Source organism: Hyperolius riggenbachi, chromosome 12 (assembly GCF_040937935.1).
Source record: "Hyperolius riggenbachi isolate aHypRig1 chromosome 12, aHypRig1.pri, whole genome shotgun sequence".
Classification (NCBI taxonomy): domain Eukaryota; kingdom Metazoa; phylum Chordata; class Amphibia; order Anura; family Hyperoliidae; genus Hyperolius; species Hyperolius riggenbachi.
In genome coordinates this window covers 158,937,814-158,959,047 of record NC_090657.1, presented here as the reverse complement: position 1 = coordinate 158,959,047, position 21,234 = coordinate 158,937,814, and the positions used below count along the sequence as shown (strand labels likewise).

Genomic DNA, 21,234 nt, shown 5'->3' with positions numbered 1-21,234 from the left:
CCAATGTAATGCTATGGGTTTTTTTTTTTTTTTTTTTTTTTTTTACAAAACCTCATCACTCCAGTGAGCATAGACACATAGGATAACATTAGCAGGAGGTTTCAAAAACTCAAAATGCTCAGAAAAACTTCTCTGGCGTGCACCAGGCCTAACACACACTATGCCACAAGCCTGCAAGTCTCTGCTCTCTCTCACACAGCAATTGGCCAACACAAAGAGACCTCAGAATAGCACTTCACAGCATCGGGCTTTCCGGGAAACCTACAAAACAGCGGCCACAACAGGTCTGGCAGGGAGGGCTAATCGGGAAGAGCCCTTACACTGAACCAGAGCTAAACCTACTCCACTGTATGTACTGAAAACATCAGCCAGACACACCGGTGAGATCTCACTGCTGCTGTGAGTCTTTTCCCACTCCATACACATAACCAAACCCAAGTGTGACTGTATGTGGTCACATGTGCCGACGACGGCGGGACTGTGAGACTACTACTATTTGCAGCCATGTGGCAGTTACGGCACACACCAGCAGCATTGCAGCAGATGTTCACCAGCAGGTCTAATCAGAAAACACTAGAGGTAATGCATATTCTGCGCTTACATTATATCAGGGCTGTGGAGTTGGTCCAAAAATCCACCGACTCCTCTAATTTGCATATTACAATTTTTTTGATTAACAGTATGCAACGTGAAATTCGGCGCCAACGCTTAGGAATTTTACAAGACAACTGAAGTGAGAAGGATATGTAGACTACTATATTTATTCCCTTTAGACTAAAACTAGTCCTTGGTAAGAGTACTTCTAAAAGGTACAGACCGGAACAAAGAACATCTATCAGGCCCTAGGCAATGTGACTGTGGGTACATGTAAGAATGATGTGCAGGTACTCTGCAGGGGAATAAGAGATTCTTCCTCTATTACACATTCTTCATGCACAATCTGAACAAGGTTTATGGGTGACAGACAACACCTCTCTGTTCAATGTGCACAACATTCTCAGTGGATTCCCTGCAGCTCTGTGGGGAGTGCATATGTAGAGTATAGTACTACTGTGTAACAAAGTAAACCTGAGACAGATGAAATTCAAGTTTTATACATACCTGGGGCTTCCTCCAGCCCCCTTCAGGCTAATCAGTCCCTCACTGTCCTCCTTCGCCACCTGGATCTTCTGCTATGGGTCCAGGTACTTGAGCCAGTCAGGTGTAGTGCGCATGCACACACTCCGCCGCCGGGGGCGTACTACACCTGCGCAGCACTATTGCGCAGGTGCACAATGTTCCTGGCTGTGGAAGCGGCACGTAGCCAGAATGCTCTGACTGGCTGAATTACCGGGACTCATAGCAGAAGTTCCAGGTGGTGAAGGAGGACAGCGAGGGATTGATTAGCCTGAAAGAGGTTGGAAGAACTCTTTTCATCCGTCTCAGGTACCGTTTAATTCGTAGTCACCAAACCAAATTTTAACATATCAAATTATTTGATTTCATGAGCAAAGGGAGTGCATACATTTGCATAAACCAGCATCAATGCAGAATTATTTCCATCTCATTGACCATCTCTATTAGTGACACGGCTACACAGGCTTTAAGGCTCATACACACATCAGACCATGGTCTTTGGAAAATGAAAGATCACAGACCAGTTTTACCCCCTTCCATGTAGTATGAGAGCCATACCTACACAGTCTATTCTATGGAGCTGAACTCCCCATCAGAAAAAAAAAAAACTTTTCAAGATGCTGCACACACAGATGCTGTACAGACACAAAAGATCAGTAGCTGCAAAAGATCTGTTCCTGCCAAAAATCCAACCCTGCAAATTGCAATGATAGTCTATGAGATCTGCAGATCATCATACACACATGATTTAACTGACAGATCTGCAGATCTGAAAATCCAACCTGGTGGATCTGATCTGCAGATGAATGTCAGTTAAATCATGTGTGTACGATGATCTGCAGTTCTCATAGACTATCATTGCAATTTGCAGGGTTGGATTTTTGGCAGGAACAGATCTTTTGCAGCTACAGATCTTTTGTGTCTGTACAGCATCTGTGTGTGCAGCATCTTGCAAAGTTTTTTTTCTGATGGGGAGTTCAGCTCCATAGAATAGACTGTGTAGGTATGGCTCTCATACTACATGGAAGGGGGTAAAACAGATCTGTGATCTTTCATTTTCAAAAGACTATGGTCTGATGTGTGTATGAGCCTTTAGTCTTACAGCATAGACGTTATTTAGTATATATAAGAGATTCCTGTGTACACATCATATATACAGTCACAATCAGATGTGTATATCTGAGTTTAAAAATACGGGGACTACTTTATCGAAGCAGCACAAGTAACTGATTTTGATTGGTTTATTTCATTTTTGTGGACTGAGCACAGCTATTAATGTATATATACACACACATTATTTTTAATGACTATTATCTGAGAAATAGAACATTTTATCATATTTTCTATTTTAATTACAGTTAGAAATTCATTAGGAGTCGGAGCATTTTTTCCCCGACTCCAGGCACCCAAAATTGCTCCGACTCCACAGCCCTGCATTATATAGCCTGGTCCATGCTCCGTGCAGAGCGCAAACAATCTAAAGGCCTTGTTCACACTTCTCAGTGCAGGTGGCCATGCAGTCAGAACGCAATATCCGCAATCGTATGCCATCAGCACTGCTGACCCCATGCTCTACAGTGATCGGGTCTGTGCTTCGTCCAAAACTGCATGCAGCAGTGTGATAGCGCATCGCTTCGCAGGTAGTATGAACGTCAGACAGTGCAGTCTATGCAAGTCGCACACTATAAGCAGTGCTGAAATGCACATGGAAACGTGTATAGTGTGAATGAGGCCAAAGACCGCAAAATACAGTGTACTGAGACAGGAGGAACCATATAAGTCAATAGCACTCATCGTACAAGTTACTGTACAGCACGGGCAGCTGTGTTCTCCCCAGAATTTTTTTTCCAGCCGGGTGGCATGAAAAAGTAACTGGGTGGGGTGCGAAGGGGGGATGCAGTTCCAGTGCAACTGCTTACAACACAGGAGAATGGTGAGGTGGTAAGCCGATGACACCAAATTTAGCCGGGTGGAGCACCCACCTAAAAGAGCCTGGGGAGAACAGGGACCCTGCAAGATATTCAACCAAAACAATCAACACAGGGGGGCCAGCAGACAAGCCACAGATCCTAAGCCTGGTACACACCACGGAATCACCACTCCGTATCACTCTCCCGTATAGGATCTGATCGATTATCAGCAGGAGTCGGTCCAAAATCCACAGACTTCGACTCCTCAGGTTAGGATTCCACGACAGACTCCTCGACTCTGGCTCCTCTATTTTGCATGTTACAATCTTGTTGATTGAATGTAACATGAAATGCATCTCTTAACTGCAAATGCTTAGGAATTTTAAAAAGACAACTGAAGTGAGAGGGATATGGAGGCTGCCATATTTATTCCCTTCTAAACAATACCAGTTACCTGGATATCCGGCAGATCTTCTGCCTCTAATACTTTTAGTCAGACTAAAACCAGTCCTTGGTAAGAGTACTTGTAGAAGGTACAGACAGGAACAAAAACATCCATCAGGCCCTAGGCAATGTAACTGTGGGTACATGTAAGAGTGATGTGCAGGTACTCTGCAGGGGAATAAGGAGATTCTTCCTCTATTACACATTCTTCATGTACCATCTGAACCAGGTTTATGGGTGACTGAACACAGAGGTGTTGTCTATGTGCACAACATTCTCAGTGGATTCCCTGCAGCTCTGTGGGGAGTGCATATGTAGAGTATGTTACTATTGTGTAACCTGAGACAGATGAAAGTTTTATACATGCCTGGGGCTTCCTCCAGCCCCCTTCAGGCTAATCAGTCCCTCGCTGTCTTCCTCTGCCACCTGAATCTTCTGCTACGGGCCCAAGAACTTGCTCCAGTAAGGCGTAGTGCGCATGCACACACACCGCCTCTGGGAGCGTACTACACCTGCGCAGCACTATTGCACAGATGCAGAATGCTCCTGGCTGTGGGAGCAGCATGTGGCCGGACTGCGGATGACTGGCTGAATTACCTGGACTCATAGCAGAAGATCCAGGTGGCGGAGGACAGTGAGGGACTGATTATCCTGAAGGGAGCTGGAGGAAGCCCCAGGAATGTATAAAAGTTTTCTTTTCATCTGTTTAAGGTACCCTTTAATTCGTAGTCACCAAACCAAAATTTTAACATATCAAATTATCGGATTTCATGAGCAAAAGTAGTGCATACATTTGCATAAACCAGCATCAGCGCAGATTTCCATCTCATTGACCATCTATTAGTGACACAGCATCAGGCTTTATACTTACTATACTTACAGCATAGATATCATCATATATACAGTCACAGATAGGTCGATCTGACTTTGAAAAAAAAAAATACGGGGAATGCTTTATTGAAGCAGTACAAGTAACTATTTTTGGATTGGTTCATTTCATTTTTGTGGGCAAAGCACAGCTATCACTGTATATATAATTTGTGATTACTATTATCTGAGAAATAGAACATTTTATCATATTTTCATTATAGTTTAAATTCATTAGGAGTCGGAGCAATTTTTTAGGTGCCTGGAGTCAGGGGATAAAAAAAATGCACAGACTGCACAGCCCTGATTATCAGATCTGAGATCGATTGGATATCAAAGCTTGCTTGTGTACACACGGGTGCAATTTTTCCTTTCAAATTTCGATCAAGTTCAGATATTTTTTCCAACTGGATATCGATCAAATATCAAAAAGGACATGCATATCTTGAATAGTAATTTTGATTACTGTGCTTCCAATCGAGAAACATACATTTGTGAGCTTGGATTGGTCACTGGCAGTCAGAAGGCTGTTTTTCCCCAGACCAGATCCTACTTCTGATTGAGAAAATGATTGTATATATTGCATGCCGTGCACCAGCCTATACACTATACCAGATAAGGAGAACTGACATAACAGCAGCAACACGCACCCAATACTGGTCCTGCAATTTCACTTCACACGTGGCTCAAAGAGTCAAGACCTGCAACAATGATGCATTCAGCTGAAAGGTCCAAGATAATTCCCATTTTAAACACCCGGTTTGTTACACTATCCCAATTCCGCCCTTACACAAGAGATCTGGGATAGGGGAGAGCGCAATATTCTTCAGTCTATGCTGCAATACACACAGATGCATGTACATAAACGCACACAAGAGAAGCCTGTACAGGCAGTCACCTGAAATGATCACACACCATCAGGTGACAAAGCTCCAGTGTGTACACAATGCTTTACATCACTGCCCAGAAGCCCCTCACCATATAACAGTACAGTGAGGAAGAGGAGCAGCACAGTCATGTGACAAGAGGTGACATTCACAGCCACACACAGTGATCTGCAAGGGACATTATAAAAACCTGAAGGAACACTATGCAGAATAGGATGAGGAGACACTGCAGACCAGCCACTTGCTCAGCACTGCAGGACATGGTGGAGCCGACTCCCCCAGGTGTAACATGGATTGTGAACGCTCAGCGTCCTTACTATGCGTGGAGAGCAATTCTGCGTACACAAGCAGCTGTGATGTCACTAGTCACACACACACCTGAAAAGGAGCAGCAAAACAAGGATCAGATCAGTATATACCAGGCATGGGCAAACTTGGCCCTCCAGCTGTTATGGAACTACAAGTCCCACAATGCATTTGCCTTTGAGTCATGACTGTGGCTGTCAGACTCCTGCAATGCATTGTGGGACTTGTAGTTCCTAAACAGCTAGAGGGCCAAGTTTGCCCATGCCTGGTATATACACTTACTACACTCCTACCCCGCAGGACAGACAGCAGGGAACCACTGGCAGAAAACACCATTCCTGGGAGCTAAAAATATTGCACCACCACATCTCTCACAGGCAGACAGGAAGCAGGTGAGCACCACAAATACTTCCCCCGGCCATAGACAGACTAGGAGGATAGACAAAGCATGGAACCACGGGCATGTAACCATTCCTGGGAGCTAAGAATACCGCAACACATCTCTCCTATGTGAGGAAACCCTTCTCACGGGCACAGAAAGGAAGCAGGTGCGCACCACAACTATTTCCCCCAAGCCACACAAACTAAGAGGACAGAAACACAGCAAGGAACCACAGGCAGGTAACACCATTCTTAGAAGCTAAAAATATTGCAACACATCTCCCCTCTACGGGGTAACCCTAACTACCTCCTCACAGGCACATTTATTTATTTATTTATTTAATTTATTGTATTTATAAAGCGCCAACATATTACGCAGCGCTGGACAATAAATAGGGATACATACAATATTTAAGGGTGACATACAGCAAAATGACAATACCTGAATACAAGAAAGATCAGATCATGCAGCACAGTATGAGTACAAGGTAATGCTTAGTCACTGGATGGAGCATGGAGATTAAGCAAGTTAGGTTCACTCAAGAGGCCTAGCATGGGTTCACAGTAACGGAGGTGCATGATCAGGTTGGACACAAAAGGAGGAGGACCCTGCCCAAAGGCTTACAATCTAAAGGGAGAGGTAGGGACACGAGAGGTTGGAGACCAGAGTTCAGCTGTGGGTTTAGAGCACTTGTGAGGGGTAGTAGGCTAGAGTGAAAAGGTGAGTTTTGAGGGCTTTCTTGAAGATGTTGAAGGAGGGGGCTGCCCTAATGGGTGGAGGTAGGGAGTTCCATAGTGTTGGAGCAGCCCTTGAGAAGTCCTGGAAGCGTGCATGGGACTGGGTGATGCGGGGGGCAGTTAGGCGAAGTTCATTGGACGAGCGGAGTGAGTGTGTACCTCTGAGTAAGATCGGAAATGTAGGTTGGACAGGTTTTGTGGACAGATTTGTAGGTCAGACACAGAATCTTGAATCTGATTCTGGACTGGATAGGAAGCCAGTGGAGGGATTCAAGGAGGGGATCCATGGTGGAGCGATGGGAGCAGTGGATAATTCTGGCTGCTGCATTCATGATGGACTGCAGTGGGGCTGTTCGGGTCATAGGGAGACCAGACAGCAGGGCATTGCAGTAGTCAAGGCGGGAAATTATGAGGGCATGGATGAGGAGTTTGGTGGTGGCAGAGGTCAGGAAAGGGCAAATCTTACAGATGTTACGAAGGTGGAAGTTGCAGGACTTTGTGAGGTTTTGGATGTGGGGAGTGAAGGAGAGTGCGGAGTCCAGGGTGACACCCAGACAGCGGGCTTGAGAGGTAGGGTGAATGGTAGTGTGGTTAACAGTGACATGCACATCTGGGAGGTTTATGGATGTCCGGGGTGGGAAGATCATAAATTCCGTTTTGTCTAGGTTTAGTTTCAGGAACCTAGCGGACATCCATGAGGAGATGGCTGATAGACAGCAGGAGACCTTGTCCATGGTAGTGGCGGATATGTCAGGGGTGTGCAGGTAGATCTGGGTGTCATCTGCATACAAATGATAGTTAAAACCCATGGAGGAGATAAACTTGCCAATGGAGGATGTGTATGGGGTGAACAGTAGGGGGCCAGGGACCGAACAGGTGCACACCACAACTACTTCCCTGGTCACAGAGAAACTAGAATCAATGCAAGTACTACACTCCCTCAAATGCACATAGACAGAAAGCAGATGTGCATCACAATTACTCCCCTGGCCACAGAGAGACTAGGATCATACAATGAAAATGCCTCACTCCCTCCTCACAGGCACACAGACAGAAAGCAGGTGTACTCCCATGGCCACAGAGGCTGGATAGTGTACTACCACCCTGGCATGGGAGACCTCCAGAGCACCCCCTACTGGCTGCAGCACTGAGTCCCACAGGAGAAACGTGCTATACAAATAATACATTTCTGACATCGCACGACACCAGATCATCTTCTAAACTCAACTGCTTGATGAGAGCAGAGTTTTGTGCAATGTTCATTTTCAATGCGATTGGCTGCTGAACACGTGATCATTGTGCTCCAATCAGTCATCGCAGAGTGGAAATAAAACCATGGCTATGGCCTTTACAGTGGGTTAAACATCTTTACATCCTCCAAGATAAATGCCCACAAAATTTTCTCTACAGGTTTCCAATATTGTATTAAGACCTATTACACAGACAGCATTCATGTACATAGGCCTCATTACATAGACTGTTGTCTGTTACTCTAGGATTCCCTGATGGACCGGATGCCTCCACCCATACGCTCCCTGGGAAAGAAACAAATATAGAGGTGACTACTTCCAGATGCAACGTACGCAGAGCCAGCATCCCCAAGACTGATGCCGGCACACTGTGGAATTACTGCATTATGGAAATTGACAACTTACGTTCCAGGGGCAGTATACACGCTCCACAGGACAGCATCTTAAAGAGAGTCTGAAGCGAGAATAGATCTCGCTTCAGACCTCATAGCTAGCAGGGGCATGCGTGCCCCTGCTAAAATGCCGCTATAGCGCGGCTTAACGGGGGTCCATGTCCCCCCAAACCCCCTCCGTGCAGCGGGGGAGCGCTTCCTGGTTGGGGCAGGGCTAACCGCCGCAGCCCTGCCCCATGCGCGTCTGTCAGACGCGTATCTCCGCCTCTCCCCCGCCCCTCTCAGTCTTCCTTCACTGAGAGGGGCGGGGGAGAGGCGGCGATGCGCGTCTGATAGACGCGCTGGGAGGCAGGGCTGCAGCCGTTAGCCCTGCCTCCAGGAAGAAGATTACCAGCGACCATTTTACGACCAACTTTTGCGGGGGGTGGGTTGGGGGTGAAGGGACCCCCGTTAAGCCGCGGGATAGCGGCGTTTTAGCAGGGGCACACGTGCCCCTGCTATATATAAGACCTGAAGTGAGATTTAGTCTCGCTTCAGTGTCTCTAAGTCTCAGGGGCATAGATAAATGTACCTCGCTGGGATCGCCCATCGCCACAGATTAGAACATAGTTCCCATTCATCCAGGAAAGTGCCAGTGATTAATGATTGCCGGCATCAGTGAGATGCCACTGGTCATTGACAAAATTGAAAATAAAGCATACACAGGTTACTTCCTGTATTGAGTGTATGCAAGTAAACACCACATACTAGGAATAAAGTCCAGGGAGGGGGATATTTAGTTGCCAAATCGTAAAATTACACACACATACCAGTACATCCCACTAAAAAATACCCCATTAACCCTTTACCTTCCCTCCAACAGTTACCAAAGTAAAACGTATTAAAAAAAAATAGTTACCTTAGGGACGCAATTTTTTAAATATTTAGGTCATGAGGGTAGATTACTTTTTTTTTTTTTGCATATAAGGGCCGGTAATTAGTGACGGACGCAAAACTGAAAAAATACCCCTTCAATTCCAAATAAAATATCGCCATACATTGTGATAGGGATATAATTTAATTTAAATGGTGTAATTGGGACAAATGGACAAAAAAAATGCGAGTTTTAATTATAGCAACATGTATTTTATAACGGGTCACGGTTTCTTTATTTTAAAAATGCACTTAGTGAATGGCAGTTGCTCCTTCACAGTTGCTCCTTGTGTGGTGAGCAGGAAGGCTGGTCAGCATCTTTTTATATATCTTTCAGCGAGTGTCTTCATAAAGCATAAAGCTGAGAATTCCCTATGGAGATATGGACTAACCCAAAATCTGTCGGTAAAGTCAGATTTCTAGTTACTGTAAATGCCAGCAACGTAGAAGAGAATTTATGGCTCATTTTACTCAGGAAGAAACGTACTTGTGTTTTACAGTAAGTTAAGATTTTCGCGACAGTTCCCCTTTAAAGACCTGCAAAACAATTTTAACATTTAAATGTGTATGTGTAAGTCCACTATAAATGTATTTTTCCTATGTCGCTGTCACTTATGCCCGGTACGCACCATACAAGTTTCCCAGTAGGTCGACGGTTTGCATAGATCATTTCCAACAGGTCCGGTCAGGTTTCCGATTGATTTTGTACAAAAGTGATTGGAAAACGATTGGAAACAAGATCAGACCTGTTGGAAAATAAGGATTCGACCTATTGATCTAATAGGAAATTGCATAGTGTGTACAAGGCATTATAGTAGGCAGTAAAAATCTGACAAGTTTTGAACTAGTCCCATCTCCTCAGGGCTCTTTCACATCAGAGCTTGCGTTGGAGAACGCTCAAAGCATACGCTTTGTTGTATGCGTTTTAATGCATTTTGATATGCGTTGCACTGTAGTGAGTGTGCGTTTTTAATCCGTTTTTAATGCGTTACAGCACATAGGAAAACGCGGGTAATTTTAGTTTTCAACTTTCTACATTGTTCCTCTGTTGCATTCTGGGACTGATTGCCTGTGCCAACGGATTAAAAACGCGAATAGTGTGCGTTTTACATTGACTAACATTGTAACGCATAAAGCTAGCGTCGGCCGAAAAACTGCACCTGGGTGCAGTGTAACGCAACGCACAAAAAGGCTGCGTTATATGTGAAAGCTAAAATGAAAGTCTATGGACTTTCATTTCACCTTGGGTAACGCAAACTTTACCCCTTGCGTTGAAACGCAGAAAATCTGCCCAAATGTGAAAGAGCCCTCATGGAAGAAGATTTTTCATTTTTTCCCAAAACATTTAGGCTACTTTCCCAAGACGTTGCATTTTAGGGGACGTTATGGTCGCATAACGTGCCCCTAACGCAACGCATGGTGGTGTTGAAGTTGGACGTCAGATTGAGCTGCGTTATGCAGCTCTCAAAGCAGCCGCTCCAGGTTAGTGATAGGAAGTCCGGATCTTTTTAATGATTCGGATCATTTGAATCGGATCATTGAAAAGATCCGGATCTTTGAACCAAATCATTTGAATCATTTTTTACTAGGGAAGCAGACTGGGTGAAGACTAGCAGGACAGGACTTTCCCTGCACTGTACATTCTGTATGTTCCGTTTTATTTTAGACAGACATCCAATGTGAACCGAATCTTTCATTGTGATGATCCGGATGATTTGACTCACAAAAAAGATCCGGATCAAATGAACGATTCGTTCATGATCCGGACAACACTACAGTCCCACCAGGAGTCTCCACAGTGCAGTAAATATTAATTAGCCATGTGGCTGGCTGAGGAGGAGAGACCTCCTCCTCCAACATTACTGAGCATGTGCAAACAGTCTAACGCTGCTTAGCCCAGTATGACGTACAGCATGCAGCATTTTGTTTAAACGTGCTGTGTTACTATGTAACGCAACGTGTGCACTGTGAACTGATTGATTTTACAGTGCTGCGAGTTAGGCTGCGTTACAGCAGCCAGTAACGTGGGACTTTAACGTCCCACTGTGAAACAAGCCTTAGTGAACAGCAGTTGCTCAGTTCCATGGACAGAGCAGTATGCAAGGAAGTAACTAGGCATCTCTGCATAGATCCTTTCCAGGGGATACGTCTGTAAAGAGTAAAAGGAAATACTGAGAATCCCCCATGAGGAGAAGAACTAGTCCAAAACCCATCAGATTTTTGCTGCCTACTGTAGGTGAAAACTCAGGGACAGAAAAGCATTATATACCCTGCATTATAAATTATATCCTGTGCAAAAATCTATGTCTAATATGTGTGAACATACACGTACTTGAAATGTTACGGTTTTTCACAACAGTATCCATAAACTGAAGAAAAGCAAAGAACAGGAACGCTGGGAGCCCACTCTGATGTGTAATGTTAGTATATGGGAGGGGGGGGATTGGGATGACGTAACTTCCGCTGACGTCACCCCCCACTCCTTAACATGGTGCACCTGCGCTATGTTGATGCACGGATCCCCCTCACTCTTTGAAAAAGCGGCGTGACGTCTGCGATACCGGTGGAGCAGTCCACCGGGGGCTCCTACTCGGCACCTACCACAAGCCTCTTTACCAGTATCCCACATAATCACAGATTACATGCTGTTCATATTGGCGGGTCGTTCATAACTCAGGGACTACCTGTACACAAAAGCAGACTGACCCATTTACTTCATGATGGCAAGTTAACATTTGCCTGCCTTTTAAACTGTTTTTGATTATTTTCTACTTACTTTGGCCTCACCAGTAAAGGCCCTTTTACACTTAATCAGTTCTCCGTTATAACTGAAAACCAACTGATTTTCAAAGTAATGTCCATGTTTTCCTATGGCACAGTTCCCACTATACACGTTTTAACTGAAAGCTTTTTTTCACAATGCACTGCTATGGAAAAAGCACATACTAATGCGCACTAACGCAAACTAACACATTAAGTGTAAAAGGACCCTTATAGTTTTTCTCAGGCATTATGGTCATAAACCCAAGACAACTGTATATACCATAGGCTTCACTTCATGCCTTCTGCAGACCGAATTAATGACATTGGAGAATTGAAAGCATCTAACGCCAAACTACAATGTTGACCCACACTCCAAAAAAAATACAGATAAGTTAATTGGCTTCTCCCCTAAATTGGCCCTAGACTACAATACATACATTACACAATATAGGCATATGACTATGGTAGGGACTAGATTGTGAGCTCCTTCGAGGGACAGTTAGTGACAAGACTATATATGCTCTGTACAGCGCTGCGGAAGATGTCGGCGCTATAACAAAAATACACGGGTTGTTTTTGCCGCTCGATTTGCTCATCTTCCGCTCGTTCTTATTTCTTTCAATTCACTTCAATGACAAATAGAGTAGCAAAACGATCGAACGGTGATCGGACATGTTAGATAATTTCCGACATCTAATCAGCAACAAAAAAAAAAAAAAAAAAAAAAAAAAACACCACCCGTGCATTCCCAGCATAGCCTGGTACACACCATGCAATTACCCATCCGATAGATGGGTCGATAGATAATTTGACAGATCCAATCGGATTTCTGGTCGTTTTTCTGATCACGTCTATGCATATCAATCAGAAAAACTATTGGGAATATGATCGGACCTGTCAGAAATGATCTATTCGACCCATCTGACGGGAAATTGCATGGCGTGTACCTAGCATCATTATACAACATGGAAGTGGTACAATTGTCTGGTCAAAAATCACAAGTGCATCTGATTGCTCCAATTGAGGGCTCAAACCCACTAGCAGCCATTTCTAAGCGCTCGTGATTTGAGAAGCTCTTTCTAATGCAATGCTATGGCGGATTTTTATAAAATCACATCGCTCCAGTAGTATCACACCTATAGCATTACATTAGTAGGTGCACTTCACATCACAAAGCGCTCAGAAAAGCCCTGCTTGTGGGTTCCAGGCCCCAGTTCAGCATGCAGGTGCACCTCAATGTAAGCAGCCTTCTCCAAAGCCTGGAGTGACCGCTCTATAGTAATTGGTAGACTGGATACTGCCGATCACTGCTGACTCAACAGCTTGGGTAAAACCGAATGCAGAATCTCTCCTAATGCCACAACACAGGGTCACCGGAGGAGCAGAATAACTGGTTTTCAATTAGTGATATGAATAGTGCAGTCATGTCAAATACTGGAAAGGCTTGGTTGTGTTTGGCAAAGCTTTCTGGACACACCATCAGCAAGGTAAGACACTGCCTAATCCTGGCCATCCTTACTGACACTTTGGTGTGACAGCAGCTAATATCCAGGCCGGTGACATCAGGATCCCAGCCCATCACCAGATCTGCTGCACAGAGCGCATTCCAGATGCAATGGCATGCAATTGAATGGGAGGGTTTGTAATCCCACACGTGGCTGCGTTTCACACGTGGTGCACTTACTGGACAGCTGAGCACTACCTCGCCTGTCTGCTGCAGCGCGCTCGCACATACCTGGCCAGTATAAGGTGGCAATGGACAGAGTTTTGCCTGCAGCTGGCCACAATTGGGCCTTTGTCACATTGGGAGCTGAGAAGTATTTGTCCACAATCATAAGCTCTGATCAGAAAAAAAAAACAAACAAAACACAAACAAAATACCTAAAACCACAATGGTGTCAATTCACAAATAACTGCCACAATCCATAATGCAGAAAACAGATAACTTATTAAATATCAAATTACGAACATTACAGCATGCGGTATAACATGCAAGATGCTCAGGATTTTATCTCTAGCCTGGAGCTGTTGGTAACAATCAGATGTTTGGTAACATGGACAGGCAGAGGAGGCAGCCAAAAGGGAGAGCCACTAACTCCATTGGTAAAGATACACTGACGGGCGGGACACAAAAAGCAAAACATGAGATGCAGGAGCAGCGCAGTGTCAGTTTTCTCGGTATCCCTTTAGATCACACATTTATAAATTGATACAGAGAAGGCCCTCTAGTTGCATGTAGTGTAAAGGGATGCCTTTTTTGTTGTATGCTGTCACAAGCAGCTCATGCAAAGGCACAGCCCGTGTTTTAGGCAGACTCCCAGAAGAATCAGCACAATACTGGCCAGAAGTGGGAGATCACTGTCCTAACAAAACAGCATACTAGAGAGACCCACTCCACAGCTGGTTACACTTCTACGGGATTGGTAAACTTCTACCACATATATACTGAATGCAGCATTTTACCAACCTATTTTTTTTTATCTAGTGATTAAGGCTCAAACTAAAGTTAAAATGTTTAGCAACGTGCGGCGATAGTCATGACGGATCTTATTGTGCGATCCCCACAGACTGCTGCACTTGTACAAAGTCTTGGCCACTGTCATTTGTTCCAGCACTAGGCAATTGCGAAAGATGGATCAGGGAACGCTCGTACAACTTCTCTGTAGTCACCACAGATCCCCAGACCCATCTTCCTGTGAGCATGCATCTTTAGGCACCACAAAAAAAGTAAACAAAAAAAAAAAAACCCGAGGGCTCAAACCCACTAGAGTGATTTTACGAGTGTTTAGGAGGCGATTCAAAACTCTAGTGATTTCCCTAAACGCTCAGCTAATGTTAATGGATGGGCCAAATTCCACTGGCGTGACTGATTACCAAAATCGCAAATGCAGGACATGCATTTTTTTAGCGTTTAGTTTCGGCAATGTAAAGAATATAAACGCTGGCATAATTGCTCGCCAAAACCGACAGCAATCTTGCTAGAGTTTTTACATTACTGCACACTGTAAAAAAAAAAAAAAAAAAATTGAAAACACCAATCAGAATCAAAAACACTAATCGCTACACAATCGCTGGCAAAAAGCTGACAATTCAAAAACTCTACCAAAATAGCCAATCGCTCCTGAAAATCGCTAGCGATTACGTTATCGTTTTGTAGTGGGTTCCAGGCCCACTCCAGGTGACCCCAACCAGACAACTAGTGAGCCGTTCAGGAGGACAGCGGTACTTGCAGGGGCTCAGAGTACCAACACTTGAAAAAGTGGCCAGCAGGGGATGGAAGGCTGGGAGAAACTAAGTGCAGATCTCGCTGTCTCTATGAAGCTGGGCTGTTTAGTTCTCATCAGTTACAGAAGAAGCAATAGAGAGGACCACACAGACCTGCAATTACTGCCTCACCCCAGTGTAAGACCTGGTGCACACTGGAGGAGTTTTTCCTGAGCGTTTTGAGTTTTTGAAACCTCCTGCTAATGTTATCCTATGTGTCTATGCACACTGGAGCGATGAGGTTTTGTGAAAAAGCCCCATAGCATTACATTGGGAAGAGCTTTTGAAACCTCTAGCGTTTGGGGAGCTTTTCTGGTGTGTCTCAGCCCTTAATGTTATCAGTTCAGGTAAGCCAAGCACAACAGCCTTAATAAGCTATTGGGTTAACATGTCCCTAGGCCAGGGCCACTCCAGGCTAGCCAGGCCCTCTTCACAATTACAACCTCTTTAAATCTACAATAATGCCTTAGGCCTCTTTCAGACCGACCACTGAAATGCGCACTTGTCGAGCGGCTCAGCATCACATCTGCCGCCCACCAGTGCAATTAGAGTGCAATTTGAATTCAACCAAACGGCAGCAATTGTAACATCACACGTGTCAGAGACAGAGGACCATGACATGTCAGGGCTGAGATGTGACTGAGGGGCTGGCTGTACAGTGCTGGTGCCAAGCACTGGCAAACCTGCTGGCACAGGAGAGCAGCTGACAGGCAGTGAATTCACCACTTGTCAGCTGCCCAGCTCATAGAAGCCTAAAGAAGCAAGAGCCCAAACAGTGGCTGTGCCACAATCTAAATCTTCCGTGTGTGACTGTGCCCAGTCGATGGGTGCCATCAGGTGCCCTTTAAACTATACCAGTTGCCTGGCAGCCCTGCTGGTCGGTCTATTTGGCTGCAGTAGTGTCTGAATCAACCCAGAAACAAGCATGCAGCTAATCTTGTCAGATCTGACAATGTCAGAAACACCTGATCTACTGCATGCTTGTTTAGGGGCTACGGCTAAAAGCATTACGCCTAATGCATACGGTATAATTTTCCATTGCAAATCGTTCCCGATCGATAATTCGCTTGATTTTACGGTGATAACTACCTAAAAACAAACAATCCAATCAGACCGGTCGGAAATTATCTGATGGAAAAATTGTACCGTGTGTACCCATCTTTAGACACAGATTTAGCAGGATAGCTAGGCAACCTGGGATTGTTTAAAGGGAAATAAATATGGCAGCCTCCATATCCCTCTCACTTCAGTTTTCCTTCAAAGTTCATTGAAATGAAGGGAACACAGAGGATTCTAACTTACCTGTGGATTCTTCCACCCTCTCGTGGTGTCTCTGCTCCTGCAATGTCCGTCCTGCCTCTCCATTGTGCTGCTGTCAGCCTGGTAAAATCAGTGCCGGACTACAGCGCATGTGCGGCCCCGTGCCTGTTGTGCGCACTGTGTGTATGACTAGTAACTAGGCTTGCACAGAACGCCGTCTGCTGCAGCAGAGCATTGGAGGCGATGTGCAGACCATAACAATACAAGCGCAGTAGCCGGTTCCCCAGCTGGATCACCGACCTCACAGCGGCACAACCAAGGGGACCTGCAGGGCAGAGGGAGCTGATTGACTACAAGAGCCTGGAAGAAGCCCCAAGTGAAAATCCTCTTATCACCTTTGCGACAGGTACAATTCAAGTCCTTCCTCAATGGAACAAATACATTGTAAATCCAAACATGGCTGAATAATACGATACACGCATTGCGACTACCTGCACAGGTGCAGCACAGCTGACACCAGAGCATATGTGAATGATATTAACATGCACGGCAATAAACGCATCCCTGGAGTCACCCTGCTACACGCAGACTGTTACACACAAACGTCCCAAGGGCTGCCAATTATCTCAATTACTTGGGCCCCCCCGGGTGTAATGTGAGCAGGTTAACATGCTGCTCATGGTTTAAAATTCACACACAGAGGACCTGGTAGAAGACTCTTGTGCTACAGGAAGGATTTCTAGTGATAACGGAAAGAAAGCTGCTTTCAAATGTCACTTTTACAATCATGAATTAAAAAACACAGAAGTTTCAGAGTTGCTAACGGCAACCTGAGAATATTCCTTAGCAGAATTTCCCTACATTCAGGTCACGATTGGCCTCGTTTATCAATAGGGATGATCAAAGACATGCAAACTTACACAGCTTGGGAATAGATAAAGTGCAACAGTACCTACTCCGCAGAAAATACAACATGTTGCTCTGAGGGCCCATTCACACTAGAAGCGCTTTTCTGAGTGCTTTGTGACTGCTTACCGCTTTTAAAAATCACTACCATTCACTTTCGTTAAAATCGCCGCAATTTAGGGCTTGTTCACATCTAGGGCATTTTTTAAGCACCGGCTTAAAAACGCTTGTGCAATGATTCCCTATGAGTGTTCACATCTGAGCGTTTTTTTCCCAATCCGCTCACCAAAGTTCTGCCTGTACCATTTTTGGGGCGATTTGCCTCAATGGAAGGTCAGTGTTCTCCCCAGGAATTTTTTCCAGCTGGGTGGCATGAAAAAGTAGCCGGGTAGTTTGAAAAAGTAGCCAGGTGGGGCAGTATGAGAGAATGCAGGGCCGGTGCTTCTGTTCACAACTCTGCTTCCAGAATAGGAGGAGGTGAGCCGATGACAGCTGGGTGGACCACCCGGCTAAGAGCCTGGGGAGAACACTGAAGGTGTAAGAAGGGGGGGGATATTTTATTCTTTTCCAGTTTAAAGAGTACACTTCCTCAAACAAATCTCTCTGCAAAAGCTCTTTGTAAAAACTGCAACGACCACCCGAGCAGCCAAACCCCCCCCCCCCCCCAATAACCCCCTAAAATTGAATTTGCGAATGTCAGCGATTTTCAATGGGAACAAAGCCCGATTCACTTCCGGAGCAGTTTTTATAGAAAGGTTAGAAAAAATGTTTGCGTTTACTTCAAATGGTAGCAAAACATCACTTGTATACCGTTTGCTACCTTTGTGGACTGTTAACCCACAGGAGGAATAGTGCACCAGCGGCCCAGGTGTGTGAAATATGCATTAACTGGTAAGGTCCACTCTAGCACACACTACAATATCCAATTCTGGGGCCAGACAGGAATTGGTTGGGAGCAGGCAGGAAGCCCCTGGCAGAGAGCAGCAGGGAGCCCCCGGCAGGATGGAAGCAAGCGATGGGGATCCCCCGGCAGTATGGAAGCAAGCGACGGGGATCCCCGGGCAGTATGGAAGCAAGCGGCGGGGATCCCCCGGCAGTATGGAAGCAAGCGACGGGGATCCCCCGGCAGTATGGAAGCAAGCGACGGGGATCCCCCGGCAGTATGGAAGCAAGCGACGGGGATCCCCCGGCAGTATGGAAGCAAGCGACGGGGATCCCCCGGCAGTATGGAAGCAAGCGACGGGGATCCCCCGGCAGTATGGAAGCAAGCGACGGGGATCCCCCGGCAGTATGGAAGCAAGCGACGGGGATCCCCCGGCAGTATGGAAGCAAGCGACGGGGATCCCCCGGCAGTATGGAAGCAAGCGACGGGGATCCAGTACAAAAATCCCTCGAATTATGAAACCACGACTCCAGGTACCCAAAATGTCTCCGACCCCTCAGTCAATGACTCAGAGTGCCCAAAATTGCCCCAACTCCACTGCCCTGCCTGACATGCGACACCGCCGTATAGACTGATGCTCCTCACACACTGGTCACCTGACATGTGACACTGACGTCTATACGGGTGCTCAACACCAGCGGCTCCGGCAGTGGTTGAGCGACATTCCTGCACTGTACAGACACACGGGGTGAAGCACTTTATTCGCTTATTTCAGCCATGGAAATGTTGGTGTAATTTGTGAAGAGAAGATTTAGTATACATTTACTACATACAACTAGTTCAAGTGAAGCCAACACATTAAAAGACAACTAAAAGTGAGAATATTGGGGCTGCCATATGCATTTCCTGTTCATACCAGTTGCCTGGCTGTCCTGCTGATCTCTTTGGCTGCCGCAGTGTCTGAATCACACCAAAAAATAGCATGCAGCTAATCTTGTCAGATCTGGCAATAACGTCAGAAACACCTGATCTGCCGCATGCTTGTCCAGGGTCTATGGCTGCAAGCATTAAGAGACAGGATTAGCAGGACTGCTAGGAAACTGGGAAATAAACATGACAGCCTCCAGAATCCTCTCATTTCAGTTCTAAAACAAAGGCCTACCTGATCTGTGGGGCTGAGCGGATCAGGTAGCCGCAAAAACAGCCGCTCCTGTGGTCTGCAATGGTGACCTACAGGTCACGACGCTGCAAGGAGAGACCACAGCAGGGGTCGTGGCCAGGGTGAGAGCGCTACCCAATAGAGGCTCTGTAAAACCGGTAGGAATGCTCCTGGCAGGCGTTTGAAACAGGGAATTCCTCTACTCAATTTTTACCTCCCAGATAGCAACATGCTTCTGTGTCTCATCTGTCCCCTGAAGATCCGCCTTGGGTTCTCTTTAAAGAAAGGTATACCCTACACAGATAGTACACAATGAGCTTCTTAAAATGAACTCCACACAGTGCAATGCAATCAGCCAGCTGGGGACTTGGATAATCTGACGACTGGCTGCAGGAGGAGCCACTGACCTGAGGGAGGAACACCCCCATACAGGCACTAGGTTATGTGCCATGTCCCAGGTATATTTACAGGGGAATCCATGGTTGACATGCAGGAGAGAATTGTGTCCCAACCTCAACTACATGAACGGAGCCATAAGTCCTGCCTCCTCGCAGGAAGACCAAGCGAGCACTTCCTTTATGGCCACAAACCTCCCAACCGCCAATGCATATGCAAAGAATCCCTCAGGCACACGAGTCCCACAATGCCAAGAAAGTACTACTACACATCTCCAATTATCCAACGCCAACAAGGAGAAGACTAAGCAGGGAAAGCCCCAGGCATCCAGACCATCTGCCGGCAAGTAGAGCACAGAGAGGATTCCTTCCCTGGACAGAACGTGCATCAGACATACAACAGTGAATTGTAGGGATTAGATTGTGAGCCCATCTGAGACAGTATACTCTGTACAGTGCTGCGTAAGAGCAGTACAAAAATCCTGACTCCAACTCCTCTTATTTGCATATTACAATCTTGTTGATTGAAAGTATGTAACAGAATGCATTTCTTAACTGACAACGCTTAGGAATTTTAAAATACAACTGAAGTGAGAGGGATATGGAGGCTGCCATATTTATTCCCTTTTAAACAATACCAGCTACCTGGCTATCGCGCTGATCTTCTGCCTCTAATATTTTTAGTCATAGACTTAGGCCTTGTTCACATCATACGCGCTTCCGCGTGCCTTTGGAAGTGCGTATCACGTGGTAACATGCAAGAACAGCAGAAGGGTATAGACAGCCCTTCTGCCGGTCACATCAAATGCGCTGCGCAGCAGTACGATGTCCTATGATGCGCTTGCATAAAGCTGCATGCATTCTGCCCGCAAGCGCAGAGCTGACCCATTCACTGTCAGTGGATGGGATCAGCAGTGCAGTGGGTAGCAGCGCATATGGCAAGCGATTGTACATGTTGCGTTCTGATCGCATGGCCATCTGCGCTGCATAGATGTGAACGAGGTCTAAAACCAGTCCTTGGTAAGAGTACGTGTAGAAGGTACAGACATCTATCAGGCCCTAGGCAATGTAACTGTGGGTGTATGAGTGATATGCAGGTAATCTGCAGGAGAATGAGGAGATTCTTCCTCTATTACACATTCTTCATGTACAATCTGAACCAGGTTTATGGATGATAGACAACACCTGTGTTCAATGTGCACAACATTCTCAGTGGATTCCCTGCAGCTCTGGGGAGTGCATCTGTTGAGTATAGTACTACTGTGTAAAAAAGTAAACCTGAGACAGATGAAATGAAAGTTTTATACATACCTGGGGCTTCCTCCAGCCCCCTTCAGGCTAAACAGTCCCTAGCTGTCCTGCGCTACCACCTGGATCTTCTGCTAGGAGTTCAGGTACTTG

At 45.8% G+C, this 21,234-nt stretch overlaps 1 protein-coding gene across 6 annotated transcripts in view; it reads right to left on the bottom strand.

Annotated features, from left to right (window-relative positions):
* Nucleotides 1-21,234, bottom strand: part of GNAS (GNAS complex locus) — a 387,899-nt gene that overhangs the window by 80,964 nt on the left and 285,701 nt on the right. The gene's annotated exons all lie outside the window — the stretch shown is intronic.